Source organism: Leucoraja erinacea, chromosome 3 (assembly GCF_028641065.1).
Source record: "Leucoraja erinacea ecotype New England chromosome 3, Leri_hhj_1, whole genome shotgun sequence".
Lineage (NCBI taxonomy): Eukaryota > Metazoa > Chordata > Chondrichthyes > Rajiformes > Rajidae > Leucoraja > Leucoraja erinaceus.
In genome coordinates, this window is record NC_073379.1 from 67,994,670 (window position 1) to 68,012,440 (window position 17,771).

The 17,771-nt window shown below is 44.7% G+C and overlaps 1 protein-coding gene across 7 annotated transcripts in view; it reads left to right on the plus strand.

Moving 5' to 3' along the window:
* Window positions 1-17,771, plus strand: part of cdc42se2 (CDC42 small effector 2) — a 182,906-nt gene that overhangs the window by 153,113 nt on the left and 12,022 nt on the right. The gene's annotated exons all lie outside the window — the stretch shown is intronic.

Consider the following 17,771-nt stretch of genomic DNA (forward strand, 5'->3'; position numbering starts at 1 on the left):
ATTTGCTGTTAATATTTTTCATTTGCATAATTCCTCTGTTGATATTAAATGAGAAGAAAAAAATCAGGGCTCTTGTTATCATTCCAATATGTTTGCAATGATTTTGAATGTGGTCATATCAGAATAATTCTAAGTTCCTCTGTCTATCCAGTAAACCCAAAAACACCAAACACAAAGAATGTGCCTGAAACTGGAACGGTAAAGTAGGTTTAGGTTTATTATTGTCACATGTACTGTGATACAGTGAAAAGCTTTGCTTTGCATGCTGTTCAAACAGATCAGATATACCATACATCAGATACAATCTCAAACTCAAGTAGAGTAGATAGCACAAAGGGGAAGGTACAGAGTGCAGAATATAGTTCTCAGCATAGTTGCGTGTTTGTAGCCCCTCAGTTCCTTCGGCAAAGTCCAATGCCCTCAATGGGGTAAAGGTGGATCAAACAATACTTCAGCTTATGGAAGGACCATTCGGATAATGGGTGGGAAGAAGTTGTTCCTGAGTCTGGTGATGTGTGCTCAAGACCATTTGCATTTTTTGAGCCAAGCGCTGAATACCTTGTGCATAGTCACACAAAGTAAGTGCATTTAAGACCTTTAGTGCAATTCGGTATTGCTACTGTAATTTAAAATTTAATTTAAAAACAAGATTTATGCCTGCTGTAACTGAGCTTTATGTGGACGTTGAGTTTTTTTATTTTAAAGTAATTATTTTCCATCTGGTTTTGTGTGCAGTTTGGGAACATTTTACTCATGTAACTTGGCAGATATTGTATCTTCTTTAAATTTGCTGTCACTTTAAATTTGCTTCATGTTCTCTGATGACATTGGACCAGATGCGATGGCTTTGGTTAGTCGGAATGTGCTTCAGCCTATCTCTGCTGACAGCCTAATGCACTTCGAAGTAATGCTCTGAATGGACTGGCACAATCCAATCACTGTATGAGTTGGAGCACTCTCCACAGGCCCATTTTGTGTGGGAGGACCGTGATTTAGATATAGAGATCCAGTGTGGAAACAGGTCCCTCGGTCCCCCAAGTCCGGGCCGACCGGCGACCACTAGTACTATACTATGCGCCAAGGACAATTTACAATCTGCAGAAGCCAATTAACCTACAAACCTGTACGTCTTCGAGATGTGGGAGGAAACCGAGGCGTCCGGAGAAAACCGGTCACAGGGAGGATGCACAAAATCTGTGCAGACAGCGTCCGTACTCAGGATCGAACCCGGGTCACTGGCATTGTAAAGCAGCAACTCTACCACTGTGCCACTGTGCATAGAAAAGACATGATGGTACAAAGACATAGTTCAATCCAGAAATTGGTCTGCACACTGGCAATTACTGAGGCCCCAGTGTGGAGAGCAGAGAGCATGCGTGCTACCTGCTAGATGCATGTTGTTCCCATGTTGATGTCCTTTGCATTTACACACGAGTCTTCTAAGGTCACTACTCCAAGATTAATCTTTCCCTGAGGCAGCGGGCAGCAACACTGTATTGTCTGAAGAAGGGTCACCTATCCATGTTCTTCAGACATGCTATTTTGATCCACTGAGTTACGCCAGCATTGTGTGTCCTTTTGAGCACAGTATTGCTATTGGTATTGGTTTTTTATAGTCACATGTACTGAGATACAATGGAAAAACGGCGTGCTATTCAGTCAAATCATATTATACATGAGGACAATCAAGCCAACCACAACTACAACACGCAGTGCAAAGAAAAAATTGTGTGCAGAATATAGCGTTACAGTGGTTTAGTGTTACATTGAAAGGACAGATAAATAAAAAAGTGCAAAGATTGTAGTGAGGTAGATTGGGAGATCAGGACTATACAGTAGCTAATGAGATGACTGTTCTGGAGTCTGATAACAGCAGGAAGAAAACGTTCCTGAGTCTTCTACAGAGGATGCAGTTTGCTCTCAGCATATGTGAAGTCAGGTATTAGACCCAACCTAGATACTAAGCAGCTTATCGAACGTGTAGCAGGCAGGAAGTTGACTGTTCCTCCCAACCACACGTTGGAGGAGCTGACAACCACCTTTGGCCTGAATACCCAGTCTCTCTCAGTCAAATCTGTTTCTAGACCTCATCTGAGGCAGAATTATCTGACTACTCACTGAATTGGCCATTATGAAAAGGCACCTTCATGCTGTCTTACAGCTCCAGAGACCTAGCTTCGATCTTAACAACTGGTCCTGTCTATGTGGAGTTTATAAGTTCTTTGACTGTGTGGTTTTCCTGCAGGTGCTTTTCTCACTCACCCCAACGAGTTGCCTGTAGTTAGTTAGCTGCTATAAATTACAAATTTGTGTCGGTAATTGACCAAAGAATCAAAGGAGAGCTGACGGGTAGGTGAGAGAGAATAAGGATCCAAGGCCACAGGGAAATAAATAGAGGCGGCTAGCATGAACTCAAATGGTCTCCCTGTGTGTGAAGTAAGACGTCTGATATCCCGTCTCCAGACACACTGTGTAGGAAGGAACTGCAGATGCTGGTTTAAACCGAAGATAGACACAAAATGCTGGAGTAACTCAGCGGGACGGGCAGCATCTCTGGAAAGAAGGAAGAAGGGCCTCGACCTGAAACGTCACCCATTCCTTCTAACCAGAAATATTGCCTGTCCCGCTGAGTTACTCCAGCATTTTGTGTCTTATCTCCAGATATGGGGGGAGTATTTGTAAACATAGCTGTAATTTCTACATGGTGAAATCAAAATGTATAAAAATGGCCTTTATTAAAGTCTGACAATGTGCACTTTAACCACGTGATTTTTTCTATTACAAATCTCAAATTGTGGAGTACAGAGGCAAATAAATAAATGATGGGTCTTTGTCCCAAACATTATGGAGGGCACTGTAAATCAGCAGTTCAGTGCGAGTTGCTCCCTTCTGCCAATAACTCCACCTCTGTCAGTTTTTGTTGCAAGTAGGACCACAGAAGAAGTTACGTTGTAACAACAGCAAGAACCTGCAGTACATCAAGAGTGAACGCCTTGTTAAAACCACTATCGGTTTCATCATGTTGTTACACAAAGAAACCCACCAAGCTCGAAGGTCTTGCTGTTTGTGCAAACTTTCACAAACAATATTGCGTAGTATGCAAAGTCTTTTTAGCACCAAAAAGGAGCAGGGACTGGCTTCCTGAGCATGTACTTCTGCTTCTCCCTGCTCAATAATTTATCTGGGGACTACCATCTTTTTGGGTGGAGTGAAAAGAGGAAATGTTTTTTTTTAAAAAGCTGAAGATGTGTACCATCTTTTCAAGTATGATAAAAATATAAACTTTATAAAACCAATAGACTTATGTTACCAACAAGTGAGCGATCCTGACCTACCATCAGTGGAGAACCTCGGACTATGTATAATCGGACTTTATGGGACTTTATCTCTTACAAAACGGTACTGCTTTTATCTTGTTTCTGTACACTGTGGACGGCTTGATTGTAATCATGTATAGTCTTTCCGCTGACTGGATAGCACGCAACAAAAAAAAGAGAAGAAAGGAAAATCAATCGCTCTTTACTGTACCTGGTACATGTGCCAATAAACTTAACTTAAATAAGTTAATGCTGGGTACATTTATTGGTGAACTGGTCCCTTTTGCCAATCATGGCGTGTCAGGGAAAGCGTTCACCTTGCTTGGTGTCCCGAAGACCTTTTTAATTCTTCAGGCTTATTTGCTCCGTAGCTTCCTCTGAACAACTATCAGAAACAGCAGCCCAGCATCTTCATCACGGCACCACAAAGAAACAAAAATAGATGTGTATCAGTCTGAATTACCAGCCCAAATCGTCCACTTAAAAGCCTGCAGTTTCACTCCAGGTGGCTGAATTTTACCTGCATCACCATGTGGAAATTCCTGAGCAAAAGATGGGTGTCCTGAACTTCTGCTCAGGACTTGGGGTAACTCTCTTCCACTGGTGAACAGTTGAGTGTGTAGCTCAAACTTCCACTGAATCCCCAGCAGTGAGTCTGGGAATGCTGCTCTCGTGCTTCTGCAGATTAGATCTAGAGCAAGACTAGATCACAAAACATAGAACAGTACAGCACAGGATCAGGCCCGTCAGCCCACGGTGTCAATGCCGAGCATGATGCCTAATCAAACACACCCCTGCTATCTATTTGTGATTCATATCCCTCCAATCCCTGCACACTCATGTACCTGTCTGAAAGCCTTTGTCTCGGCCTCAGACCAGGTTTAGAAGTTTGTCCAACCTCCAACACTTCTAATCCAGGCAAAACTTCCAAACCCTTCCAATAATGGAGGGACCAGAACTGACTAAAGTGCTATAAAGCTACACAATGACTTCCTGACTCTTGCACTCAATGCCCCTGAAGGCAAGCATACTATAGGCCATCTTATCCATGTTATCTATTGTGTTGCTAGTTTCAGGAAATCAAGGACTTGGACCCCAAGATCCCTCTGTACATTTACGCTGGTAAGGATCATTCCAGTAACTGCATGCTTTGCTCTGACATTTGACTCCCACTTGCAACACCTCACACTTGTCTGGATTAAATTCCCATCTGCCATTTCTCCACACATATCTGTAACTGATTTGCATCATGCTGCATTCTTTGATAGCCTTCTTCACTGTCTGCAACACTACTAATTTTTGCGTTATCTACAAACTTACTCACCAATCCATCTGCATTGTCCTCCAAATCATTTGTATACAAAACACGAACGACAGAAGTCCCAGTACTGATATCTGTGGAACACCACTGGCCACAAACCTCTGGCCCCTTGCACTACTACCTATAGCCTTCAGGTTAAGCCTTAAAAAGCCTTGAGGTCAGTTAGACTAGCTGCTCGGTCAATGAATGGGAATAAACACATTTGCAGGAAGGTGCGTAAATGAAATACAGGTATTTTTGTTTAAAAAATGTTTTTAATTGTTTAAATTGGGGTGTTTTAACTATTTTCAATATTTTTTTAAAATAATTCTCTGAAGGCTTTGACGATCAGTAAACATGGGGAAGACCTTAACTAACTGTTAAAACAGCTTTAGGGGCAATATTCAGTCTGCTAGTCCCTGCCAAAGTGATTGGGCTCAATTCTTACCAGATGCCCACACCTAGACCAATTGCAGCTTGGAGCAGTTTTGGCCGCACACAAGCTCAATGCTCAGCAGAGGATACAGACCAATGGATTGATGTTACAGTGTGGTCTGAGCACGTCATTTATATTCCAGTAAAGTTAGAGAGGATTGTTTTTTTTTAGTTTTTATTTTATTAGAAGTTAATACAGTACAAAGCAATACAGTGGTACCTGATTTTAGGTGCCAACTATGTCATAACGTAATACATTCTATGTACAATCTCTAGTTTTATTAAAAGGAAGTAAAAAAAAAAACAAAAAAAAAGAGAAGAAAAAGAGTAAAAATAGATAGTAGAAAATAGAAAAACGTGAAGTGTGTATATAAGAAAAGAAAAAATAGAAAGTAGAAATAGGAGAAAAAGACCCTTAACATAGAAACATAGAAACTAGGTGCAGGAGTAGGCCATTCGGCCCATCGAGCCTGCACCGCCATTCAATATGATCATGGCTGATCATCCAACTCAGTATCCTGTACCTGCCTTCTCTCCATACCCCCTGATCCCTTTAGCCACTAGGGCCACATCTAACTCCCTCTTAAATATAGCCAATGAACTGGCCTCAACTACCTTCTGTGGCAGAGAATTCCAGAGATTCACCACTCTCTGTGCGAAAAATGTTTTCCTCATCTCGGTCCTAAAAGATTTCCCCCTTATCCTTAAAAAAGAAATGTTTCAAATCTTTATTCGCAGATGTAAATATATCCACGACCTGACCTGAAATCAGTAATCTTTACGGTACCGCTGCATCACATGATTCCAAAAAGTCGATGAAAGGGGACCAACTCCTCAAGAAGAGAGGATTGTTGACCATAAGAGAGGATTGTTGACCATAAGCTCTTGGTCATTTAGATTCAGACAACTGCTGTTACCACTTTGCAGAAACTGAAGGTCAAGGGAAAACTCCCTTCATCCTCCCTCTCCCTTTCTCTCCCTCTCTTTTTCTCTCTCTTACATCCTCCACCCTCCCTCCACTCTCCCCTCCCTCTATCCTTCTCCCTCCTCTTACTCTCTGCCACTACCTCGGCCACACTCCTCTTTCTCTCCCACTCTCTTCCCTCTCTTCCTCCCTCCCTCCCACTCTTGTTCTCTGCTCCTCTCTCATACATAAAGCGTGCTGGTGGATGCATTCAATGCCGGGGGAATTCCCACTTGACCCACCATTAATGCTGCTTCGTTTTGAAAATAGCTGGCTCAGTTTAGATAAAAGATACAGCGTGGAAACAGGCCCTTCGGCCCACTGTGTCCGCACCGACTAGCGTACCCCGCTCATTAACTCTATCCTACACACTCGGGTCAATATATACATTTATACCAAGCCAATTAACCTACAAACCTGTACGTCTATGGAGTGTAGGAGGAAACCGAAGTTCTCAGAGAAAATCCTCGCAGGTCACGGGGAGAATGTACAAACTCCATACAGACTGCACCCATATACACATCTCGCAGGATTATTAGAAATCAGAATTTTAACAGAAAACAGTATTTTGAGTTTCACAACAGCACGCTTGTGGGCTTGGCAACAAGTGTGGGAATAGTGGATGACTAAATGGCTAAATAATATGGATCATATGAAGCAAAAGACCAACATGCACACATTAGGCATGGAGATCAACAGCGACTGTATTTCTTTTTTTTTTGCAAAATGAGTAAAATGTGCGATATATTTGCTGATGGGGGTAGGGGAGCAGGAAAGGGTGAATCTTTCTCCCTCTCCAGCTCTGCCAAAGGTTTTGGCTCCATACTGAGCAGAGGATTTGGCTGACGTTCCACACATAAACCAGTGCCGTTGGGACCAGTTGTGCAACTCGACTAGCGAATTTGGCATTCACTGAGATTAAACTTGGAACAGGAACTCCAATTGTATTTTTCCCTGAAAGAAATTAGTTTAAAACAACATTTTGTTGGTGCAGCGATTATGACTACTTCCATGTAACTGTGTGACCATTGGCAAAGGTAATAATTAATTATTTATTGATAAATAATTGATGCCAATTTGCTTCTCCAGTTCATCCGTGGGCGGAAATCTGTGACCATCCTTTTGCAACATCTCACTGCTTTTCATATAATACAATATTTGCTTTCACTAAAGGGCCTGTCCCACTTGCCGATTTTTCCGGTGACTGTCGGCATCAGTGGCTGGCGTATCTGGTCACCGATAAAGTTGCGGCGTGACAACGTATTGATGCGCGGTGTCTCCTCAACTGTCGCAACAATTTTTTGTCGCCACTGGATTTTGAAAAGTTCGCCGAAATAATCGCCAAGTGAGACAGGCCCTTAACACACCCTGTATCTGTACACAAAAATGCTGGAGAAATTCAGCATCTATGGAGCGAAGGAATAGGTGACGTTTTGGGTCGAGACCCTTTTTCAGACTGATGTGGAGGTCGTGGGGGTGGGGGGGGGGGGGGGGGGGGAAGAAGAAAGGAAGAGGTGGAGACAGTGGGCTGTGGGAGAGCTGGCAAGGGGAGGGGAAAGAGGGAGAAAGCAGGGACTACCTGAAATTGGAGGTCAATGTTCATACCACTGGGGTGTAAACTGCCCAAGCGAAATATGAGGTGCTGCTCCTCCAATTTGCGGTGGGACTCACTCTGGCCATGGAGGAGGCCCAGGACAGAAAGGCCGGATTCGGAATGAGAGGGGGAGTTGAAGTGCTGAGCCACCGGGAGATCAGGTTGGTTATTGCGAACTGAGCGGAGGTGTTGGATGAAGCAATCGCCAAGCCTACGCTTGGTCTCACCAATGTAGAGCAGCGGACACCTAGAGCAGCGGATGTAATAGATGAGATTGGAGGAGCTGCAGGTGAAGCTCTGCCTCGCCAGGAAAGACTGCTTGGGTCCTTAGATGGAGTCAAGGGGGGGAGATAAAGCGACAAGTGTAGCATTACCTGCGGTTGCAAGGGAAAGTACCAGGGGAGGGGGTGGGAAGGGACAAATTGACCAGGGACTTATGGCGGGAGCGTTCTCTGCGGAAAGCCGAAAGGGGAGGAGATGGGAAGATGTGGCCAGTGGTGGGATCCTGTTGGAGGTGGCGAAAATGTTGGAGGATTATCTGTTGTATGTGATGGCTGGTGGTGTGGAAGGTGAGGACAAGGGGGATTCTGCCCTTGTTACGAGTGGGGGGATGGGGAGTGAGAGCAGAGTTTTGGGATATAGAGGAGACGCTGGTGAGAGCCTCATCTATAGTCGAAGAGGGAACCCCCGTTCCCTAAAGAATGAGGACATCTCCGATGCCCTTGTTTGGAACACCTCATCCTGGGTGCAGATGCGGCGTAGATGGAGGAATTGGGAGTAGGGGGATAGAGTCCTTACAGGAAGCAGGGTGGGAAGAAGTGTAGTCCAGATAGCCATGGGAGTCAGTGGGTTTGTAGTAGTTGTCAGCAATTTGTTACCTGAGATGGAGATAATGAAGTCTAGAAACGGAAGGAAGATGTTGGAAATGGTCCAGGTGAATTTGAGTGCCGGATGGAAGTTAGTGGTGAAAAGGATGAAGTCAGTGAGTTCTGCATGGGTGCAGGAGGCAACCAAACCACCCCCTCCCCTGGTACTGCAGGAAATGCTACACTTGCTTTATCTCACCCCTTGACTCCATCCAAAGACCCAAGCAGTCTTTCCAGGTGAGGCAGAGGTTCACCTGCACCTCCTCCAACCTCATCTATTACATCCGCTGCCCTAGGTGTCAGCTGCTCTACATCGGTGAGACCAAGCGTAGGCTTTGCGATTGTTTCGCCCAACACCTCCGCTCAGTTCACACTAACCAACTTTCCCTCCCATTTCGAATCCGACCTTTCTGTCCTGGGCCTCCTCCATGGCCAGAGTGAGTCCCACCGCAAATTGGAGGAGTAGCACCTCATATTTTTCTTGGGCAGTTTTTACCCCAGCGGTATGAACATTGACTTCTCCAATTTCAGATAGTCCTTGCTTTCTCCCTCCTTCCGCTTCCCTTCCCAGCTCTCCCACAGCCTTCTGTCTCCACCTCTTCCTTTCTTCTTCTCGCCCCCCCCACCTCCACACCAGTCTGAGGAAAGGTCTCGACCCGAAACGTCATCTATTCCTTTGCTCCATAGATGCTGCCTCACCTGTTGAGTTTCTCCAGCATTTTTGTCTACCTTCGATTTTTCCAGCATCTGCAGTTCTTTCTTAAACACTGTATCTGTACACTGTGGAAGGCTCGACTGTAATCATTGTAAATAGCCAAAGAATACAATCTGAAGTTCAAGATCATATTTAATCAGTATTCATATTATAGCAGTACAGCAGGTTGTTAGTAGTTAGAACATTGTGACCGCTTCGAACACTGAGCAGTGTAGGAAGTGGGTGTTAGTATATATCGTACAGTAGGGTGGGGTTGGTGATGCTATTCTACCATGATTGGTTCTCATGCATAAACCAATCTACATCCTTCCCCGCTGTCACTCTACTCAACAATGTACCTCGGTGACTGCCAATCACCACCCCCCCCGGACACTTATTATTATTTATTCAAATCATTTGCTATGTCGCTCTTCCAGGGAGATGCTAAATGCATTTCGTTGTCTCTGTACTGTACACTGACAATGACAATTAAAATTGAATCTGAATCTGAATCTAAAGAGTGAATATGGTAAGCTTACATGTCGTAAGGATTTAAACATACTCGCCATATCTATCAGGCGGTCTATTAATACGGCCCGAACGCGTACGGACCAAGCGCTCTCTCCCTTCGCCAGAAAGATTAAAGGGAGGTGGTGAACCCGGAAGAGAGAAAGCAGCAGGGGAACCCGTGGTGACCGACAAGGCGAACATGCAGGAGAGGTATTATTGTGGTTAGTCATGGCCGCCGGTCGTGGAGGGTAACGGGACATGCTGGAACTGGTGGACGCAGCAGCAGACGGCTGGAACTGTAGTGGTGGAGCGCAAGGACCAGCTGGTGGTGGCCGTGGCTCCTTCACAGCAAGCAAGTGTTGGCGGCACCAACTGTATAAGGTGCCATCATAGTCCACAAGGTAAGATCGTGGTTCTTCAGCCAGGCCAGTAGAACAGGTTCTTTAGCTTTTGAATGACCATTTCTGATGTGATAGAGGTCAGTAAGTCGAGTTCGAACCAGTTAGAGTTGGAGTCAACCAGGACAAGATAGCGTTTACCGTGCCATTCGAAAATGTCTGCCTCCAGCGACGTCCACGGCATTGCTGGTGAAGGTTGTTGCAGTAAAGGCTGTCCCCGTTGGTGTGGAGCGAGGCTGTTGCAAATGGGGCAGGAGTCTGCCCTGTCCCGTATGTATTTGGTCATCCCAGTGGAATCAAAACTTCCCCGTAAGCAAAGTAAACGTAATGTCTGTGCACCTCTACAACAAGATAAGAAATAACCCGAAATGTCACCTATTCCTTCGCTCCATAGATGCCGATAGAGGAGGTTATTATTTGACTTTAGTTTTAGCTTGAACCAGGTCATCTGAAGATTCAAAGTTTAATAAAGTAACTTGTGCTGATACTGACTCCAACCAACCACATAATGAATATCATCCATTCCAGAGGTTTTATTTTGCTGATGCCATCTAAACTTCACTTGGATTTCAAACAACAATGTAAAAGTAATTGGGAATGGGGAGCATTGGAACAAAAATTTGCCCTCGGTACACATTAACTGTAATGTAATAATGAATGCATGTTGGTAGGTGCAATCAAAACAAAAACCTTTTTATCATTGTATTACGAATGCCACAGAAAATATTATGTACTCTCAAGATCACATTAAATAGAATATTATTGCTTAAATATATAGTTATTGGACTTTGCATTTCGGAAAAGTGAGGAAGACAGCACAATACTGAAAATATTGGGGGTGAAAATGAGTTGTTAGGAAAATGAAGGAAATGGTAACAGAATACTTATATAGCTGAGGATGAGAAATTGTGTTCAACCAATTGATGACTTCTTTGACAAAATAACTAGAATGTTAGATACCAAGAAAGCCAATGGATGTAGCAAATTTTGATATACAAAATTTGGTCTGTGGCGTGCTCCATAAATGATTACCGCATTAGATAAGCATCTGTGGACTTGAAAGTAGTATGTTAAGTCCAGGGGATCAGATAAGGGGCTTTATGTGTGGGACAGATATATTGTCATTGCAGAGGAGCTAGGAGTAAGGCCAAGTGTGCATCCAGAGTCAAGGTCTGGAATAGTACTAGGTGTGCAGTCAAAGCTGGGACAATGGGAGTGTTCAGCACTGGGAACATAAGCAGGTAAGCAGCTATGATCAGGGTAGAATAGGGGGCCAGGTGTAAGGCTGGACTCGGGGTCAGGAATGGGAGAAGGTATGCAACTGGAGTCAGGGTCAGGAGTAGTACCTGGTGTGCAGTGAGACCCAGGTTGGTCAACATGGGCCAAGTGCTTGATTATAATCTGATTTCCATACATACGCTATACACTAAGATCATTCATGTGCTGCACCTGTTGATCAGAGCCTGGCTCTACTGTGGAATGTAATTAGGAATGTAATTTAGCGTAACCTTATTCATAGCTAATCCAACTGAAAGCATAAATATTGCATTCAAGTGTAAGTTAAAAGACTTGCTACAATGTGCACCAGATTGCACAATTTCAAGCTGAAAAACGCAAAAGCTCCGTACCAATGGGAAGGGGAACACCCTCGGGCTTGGTCTCTCGCAATTTCTCAACTTCCAACTCTCACTCAATGTTGGCAGCCCTGCTAAAGTCTTCAGACCAATTAGACACATGACACTGTATTTGGAAAGGATGACAGCATTAAAACCACAGTCCACAGAGAAAGAGACAGTGCTGGAGTAACCCAGCTGGTCAGGCAGCATCTCTGGAGAGAAGGAATGGGTGAAGTTTCAGGTTGAGACTCAGCAGTCTGAAGAAGGGTTTGGACTTCAGCATTTTGTGTCTACAGGGTTTGAAATCAATGGTTGCCCGGGTCCCAATGGCGACCTAAAGTCCTGCCGGGCAACCTAAAAGCTGTGCCATTTTGCCCCGGGACACCTATCGTTCAATTCTGAGCGGGCCCCCATCTCTATCTCTCTCTCTGTCACTCTCCGTCTCCGCCCGCCCTCCGTGTCCGGGCCTGCCGGTTCTCCGCTCTCCGCCGCTCCTCATCCGCCGGCACGGCCGGCTGCCTTGTACATGCGCACTGCGACGGCATCCACATTCTCCCCCTGCACATGCGCACAACCACGGCCAGTGGATCATCGGCTGCCTTGCACATGCGCACTGCCACGGCAACTGGTCGGCGCCGGGCACTTTCTCCCTCCCTTTGCATTGTGGGAGATCTGGCTGCCATTGCTGTCCTTTCACCGCCTCGCTGCGGCCGCTGAAAACTAAGGCAGAACCACTCCCTTGGAGCTGGAGTAACTCCCTGGAATAACTCTAGTTTCTTGGTTTACTGGTCCTCTAAAAATATTCCAAACAGAATTTAAACTGGTGGACCTACTACCACCAAACTCCAAACTCTGAAAAATTACAGCCTATTGCACTTTATCTGTTTATTTATTGTGTATGTATACGGTCTATGGTATATAGACACACTGAACTTTTATCTCCTGTTCTGTATTATGTTTATATATTCACAAGCAAAAATGTCATTGGCCTATCTGGGACACATGACAATAAAACTCTCTTGACACTTGACTTGGACTTAAGCAAAAAAGGATCCTTGGGGAAAAAAGAGCTACCTTAAATTTAGTTGCATCTGGTTTGGTAACTATGGTAGGGTGACGACTATTCCATGCTTTAATTGTGCGGTGTGCGGAGCAGCCAGAATAGAAGACATTGGGTGACGTTTCGGATAGAGACCCTTCTTTAGATTTTCCCTGGTTTTAGTGTTTTAAGTTTAATTTAAAGATACAGCGTGGAAACAGGCCCTTCGACCCACCAGGTCCGTGCCGACCACCGAGCACCTGTACTTGGTGGGAGGGGGAGTTGAAGTGCTGAGCCACCGAGAGATCAGGTTGGTTATTGCGAACCGAGCGGAGGTGTTGGGCAAAGCGATTGCCAAGCTTACGCTTTTTCTCACCGATGTGGAGCAGCTGACATCTAGAGCAGCGGATGCAATAGATGAGGTTGGAGGCGGTGCAGGTGAACCTCTGCCGCACCTGGAAAGACTGCTTGGTCCTTGAATGGAGTCAAGGGGGGAGGTAAAGCGACAAGTGTAGCATTTCCTGCGGTTGCAAGGGAAAGTGCCAGGAGAGGGGGTGGTTTGGGTGGGAATGGACGAATTGACCAGGAGTTACGGAGGGAGCGGTCTCTGCGGAAAGCCGACAGGGGAGGCGATGAGAAGATGTGGCTACTGGTGGGATCCCTTCGGTAGACAAAAAAGCTAGAGAAAATCAGCGGGTGAGACAGCATCTATGGAGCGAAGGAATGGGCGACATTTTGGGCCGAGACCCTTCTTCAGACTGATGTCGGGAGGGGGGGTGGGCTGGAAAAAAAAGAAAGAGGCGGAGACAGTAGGTTGTGGGAGAGCTGGGAATGGGAGGGGAAGGAGGGAGAAAGCAAGGACTACCTGAAATTGGAGAAGGCAATGTTCATACCGCTGGTTGTAAACTACCCAAGCGAAATATGATGTGCTGTTCCTCCAATTTGCGGTGAGCCTCATTCTGGCCTTGGAGGAGACCCAGGACAGAAAGGTCGGATTCGGAATGGGAAGGGCAGTTCAAGTGCTGAGCTACGGGGAGATCAGGTTGGTTATTGCGAACTGAGTGGAGGTGCTGTGCGAAGCGATCGCCAAGCCTGCACATGATCATACGCTGAATAATCTAACCACATTTTTGTTTGGAAGTGGAAAGAAATAGTATAAATTGCATTCATTGCAACTTGTAAAAAGAGTTGAGATACTGTATTATAATGTTGCTGCATGCCATTGTGGTATATATCATGTCTTGATTGTTGAATATGTTTAGTTTGTAACTTTATTTGAAGCAGAAATAATATGTGAATGCTTCATTGACCATAATTCCGACTGGTAACTACGCGCATCGTCTGAGCACATTATCGCACACATCATGCAAGTCGTCTTAAATGACCACCTAAACTGTCATTTGGCAACAACCTAATAAGCTGCCTAGGTTGCCCGGCTGGAAGCAGAGAAAAAAAGTTAAGTGAGAGCCCTGGTTTAACGTTGGTTTAACTCAGCATCTGTAGTTGCCTCCTACATATTTCTCCAGGGATGCTGCCTGACCAGCTGAGTTACTCCAGCACTTTGTCTCTTTTTCTGTAGACAGTAACTGTGGTTTTAATGCTCTCACACTTTCCAAATGCAGTATCATGTGACCAATTTTGTGTCTATCTTCAGCATCTCTGGAAAACATGGATAGGTGACAATGTGGATCGGCTCTCTTCTTCAAACCGATTGCCGTGTTTGGGTCGGGGGGGGGGGGGGGGGGGGGGAAAAGCTGGAAGAGAGCAGGGGCAGGGCAATGTGAGGCAGGTAATAGGTGAACACAGGTTGGTTTTGATCGGCAGATTTTTGGACAAAGGCCAGAGATTAAGGTAGAAGGTATGAGACAGAAGGATTGAAGAGTTGCAAATTGTGAAGCCAGAGGAAGGAACGTGCGTGGAGGGGGAGAGGGAGGGGAGAAATATGCGCAAGTCCAGGTGGGGGATAGAACAGTGGGAGGGGAGAGCGGGTAGGTGGTGGGGGATACAAACCTTTTGTTTGTGGTTATCTAAAATTGGAGAATTTAATGTTCATACCATTGGTTTGTAAACTACTCAAGCGGAATATGAGTTACTGTCCTCAAATGGATTTATATATGACATGTATGTTATATCTCTTCACATGCCTTTGACCTGGAAAACCCAGGCATTACCTTTAAACACCTGTTTTGTATCTGCCGTGTCACGTTGGTGACATGCTTCTTCTTTTGAGACAGTGTGGTCACCCAGTATCTATTGCAGTGCACTGACATCTATGTCAGTAGGATAATGCATAATCTCTCTTTAAATATCCCATGTAGTGGTTGGTAAAATGAGTGGCCTTGTTGGTGTGCAAAGTTTATGGTCAGATTACTGAATGTTTCACAATCTAGCTGATAAAATCTCAGTTGAAATAGCTCTGCAAGACATTGATGAAAGTGTTGACCCAGAACTCCTATATTTGCTGACGGGGCATGTCATTAAGATGTTTCTGCTCAGCTGCTTTCTCAGACTTCTCCCCGGGCTGCTCAGATTCCTACTGCACTTGGCGCACAAATGATCCTGTAAAGTTAATTAAAATAACAAAATATATTGGCTTACCCGTGGGCCTGCTGTTCCCTGGTGATGTTTGTTTGACATCAGAGTGTTTGACAGGCCTGTACTCGCTGGAGTTTAGAAGGATGATGGGACCCCTCATAAATATTACTGAATAGCGAAAAGCCTTGATGGAGTAGATGAGGAGAAGATGTTTCCAATAGTGGGAGACCCTAGGACCAGAAGTCATAGCCGCAGAATTAAATGATGTACCTTTAGGAAGAAGATGAGGAAGAATTTCTTTAGTCAGAGGGTGATGTATCTGTGGAATTCAATGCCACAGAAGGCTGCGGAGGCCAAGTTAATTAATATTTTGATAGCAGAGATTGATAGATTCTTGATTAGTATGGATATCAGGGGTTATGGGGAGAAGGCAGGAGAATGCGGTTACGAGGGAGAGATAGATCAGTCATGATTAAATGATGGAGTAGACTCGATGGGCCGAATGGCCTAATTCTGCTTCTATCACCTAGGAACTTATGAAGATGTTGGAATCAGCCGATTATCGACGCCAGTGTCACTTTTGCCATTTTATTACAAGAATTGCCTCAATCCGAATGATACATGGGTTAGGCCGGGCTGTCTGGGTCGTGGCTGACATTGCTGTCCAAAGCTGACCTGTGAATAAATTGTTGAGTATACTGAGTAAATAAAGTAATGCCATGCTATTTTTGAATTTTAAATCCCACCTTCACATATTAAGTTTATTGGCTACTATAATTTGCCCTTTGTGTGCAGGTGAGCAGTAGAATCTGGGGGCAATTGATGAGATTGTGGAATTAATACAAATGGAATTAGCATAGGCACAAGGAACTGTGGATGCTGGTTTACCAAAAATGAATTAAAATAACCAAATATATTGGCCAGCCTTTGGGTCAATATTAACATGGTGTAGTCATGTATATAGTGTAGTTTAACGTAGTTTAGTCACCTAGGGTGGACACAAAGTGCCGGTGTAACTTAGAGGATCGTGCAGGATCTCTGGAGAAAAAAGATGGGTGACGTTTTGGGTCAGAACTCTTCTTCAGCCACTGAAGAAGGATCCCGACCCAAAATGTCAACCATCCTTTTTTTTTCCAGACTCTGCCTGACCCGCTAAAATGGAATTCATGTAGATTTAAAGAAGCTGGTTTACCAAAAAATAAATTAAAATAACCGCTGAGTTACTCAAGATTCAAGATTCAAGAGAGTTTATTGTCATGTGTGTGTGATAGGACAATGAAATTCTTGCTTTGCTTCAGCACACCAGAACATAGTAGGCATGACTACAGAGCAGATCAGTGTGTCCATATACCATTTCTTACCATACTCTTCGTAGTCTTTTCCGCACCAGGGCGCTCAAGTTGCCGAACCAAGCCACGATGCAACCGGTCAGCATGCTCTCTACTGTGCACCTGTAGAAGTTCGAGAGAGTCCTCCTTGACAAACTGACTCTCCGTAATCTTCTCAGGAAGTAGAGGCGCTGATGTGCTTTCTTAATAATTGTTCTCGGACCAGGAAAGATCTTCAGAGATGTGCATGCCCAGGAATTTGACGCTCTTGACCCTTTCAACCATCGACCCGTTGATATAAATGGGTCTGTGGGCCCCCCTCCTACCCCTTCCAATGTCCACGATCAGTTCCTTGGTTTTGCTGATGTTGAGGGCCAGGTTATTGTGCTGACACCATATGGACAGTCACTCGATCTCTCTTCTATACCCTGACTCATCCCCATCAATGATACGTCCCACAACAGTGGTGTCATCAACGAACTTGATGATGGAGTTCGCACTATGACCAGCTACGCAGTCATGAGTATAGAGTGAGTACAGCAGGGGGTTGAGCACGCAGCCTTGAGGTGCTCCCGTGCTGATTGTCATCGAGGCTGACACATTTCCACTAATACGAACAGTCTCCAGCATTTTGTGCCTGGCTTTTGTCTGAGGACTTGCCCTCCTCAACCGGGACAGGTGCCTAAAGTCGTGGCTATCATATGCACAGCCGAGCATTTCACTCACCATTTTATGACATACATTTAAACCTGGGAACTAGATACTAGAACTAGAAATACTGAGCATAGGTTTAAGGTGAGAGGGGGACAATTAAAGGAGATGGCAAAAAAGTGAAGGTATATAAAATTATGAGAACCTTTGATAGAGTAGACAATCAGAATCTTATCATGGTTGTATTCCAAGTTAAAATCGGGGCTCTTGGCTACAAGACAATGTTGATGAAATGGTCCCAATGATCCAGTCCTGATGAAAATCATTCATACATTTGCAGCATGTGTGCTGGATCCCTGCTGGACAAAGCCAAGGAAAGCATACTGTTCTGATTAAAACAGAAGCCTTCAAAGAACAGGCGGAAATGCAGGAGGACATTTCGGTTTGGCCGCATTTTAGTTTCTTCAGTGGAGCGGAAAACACAAAGACTGCCCAATATTTATAGTTTGAGTTTAGTTTATTGT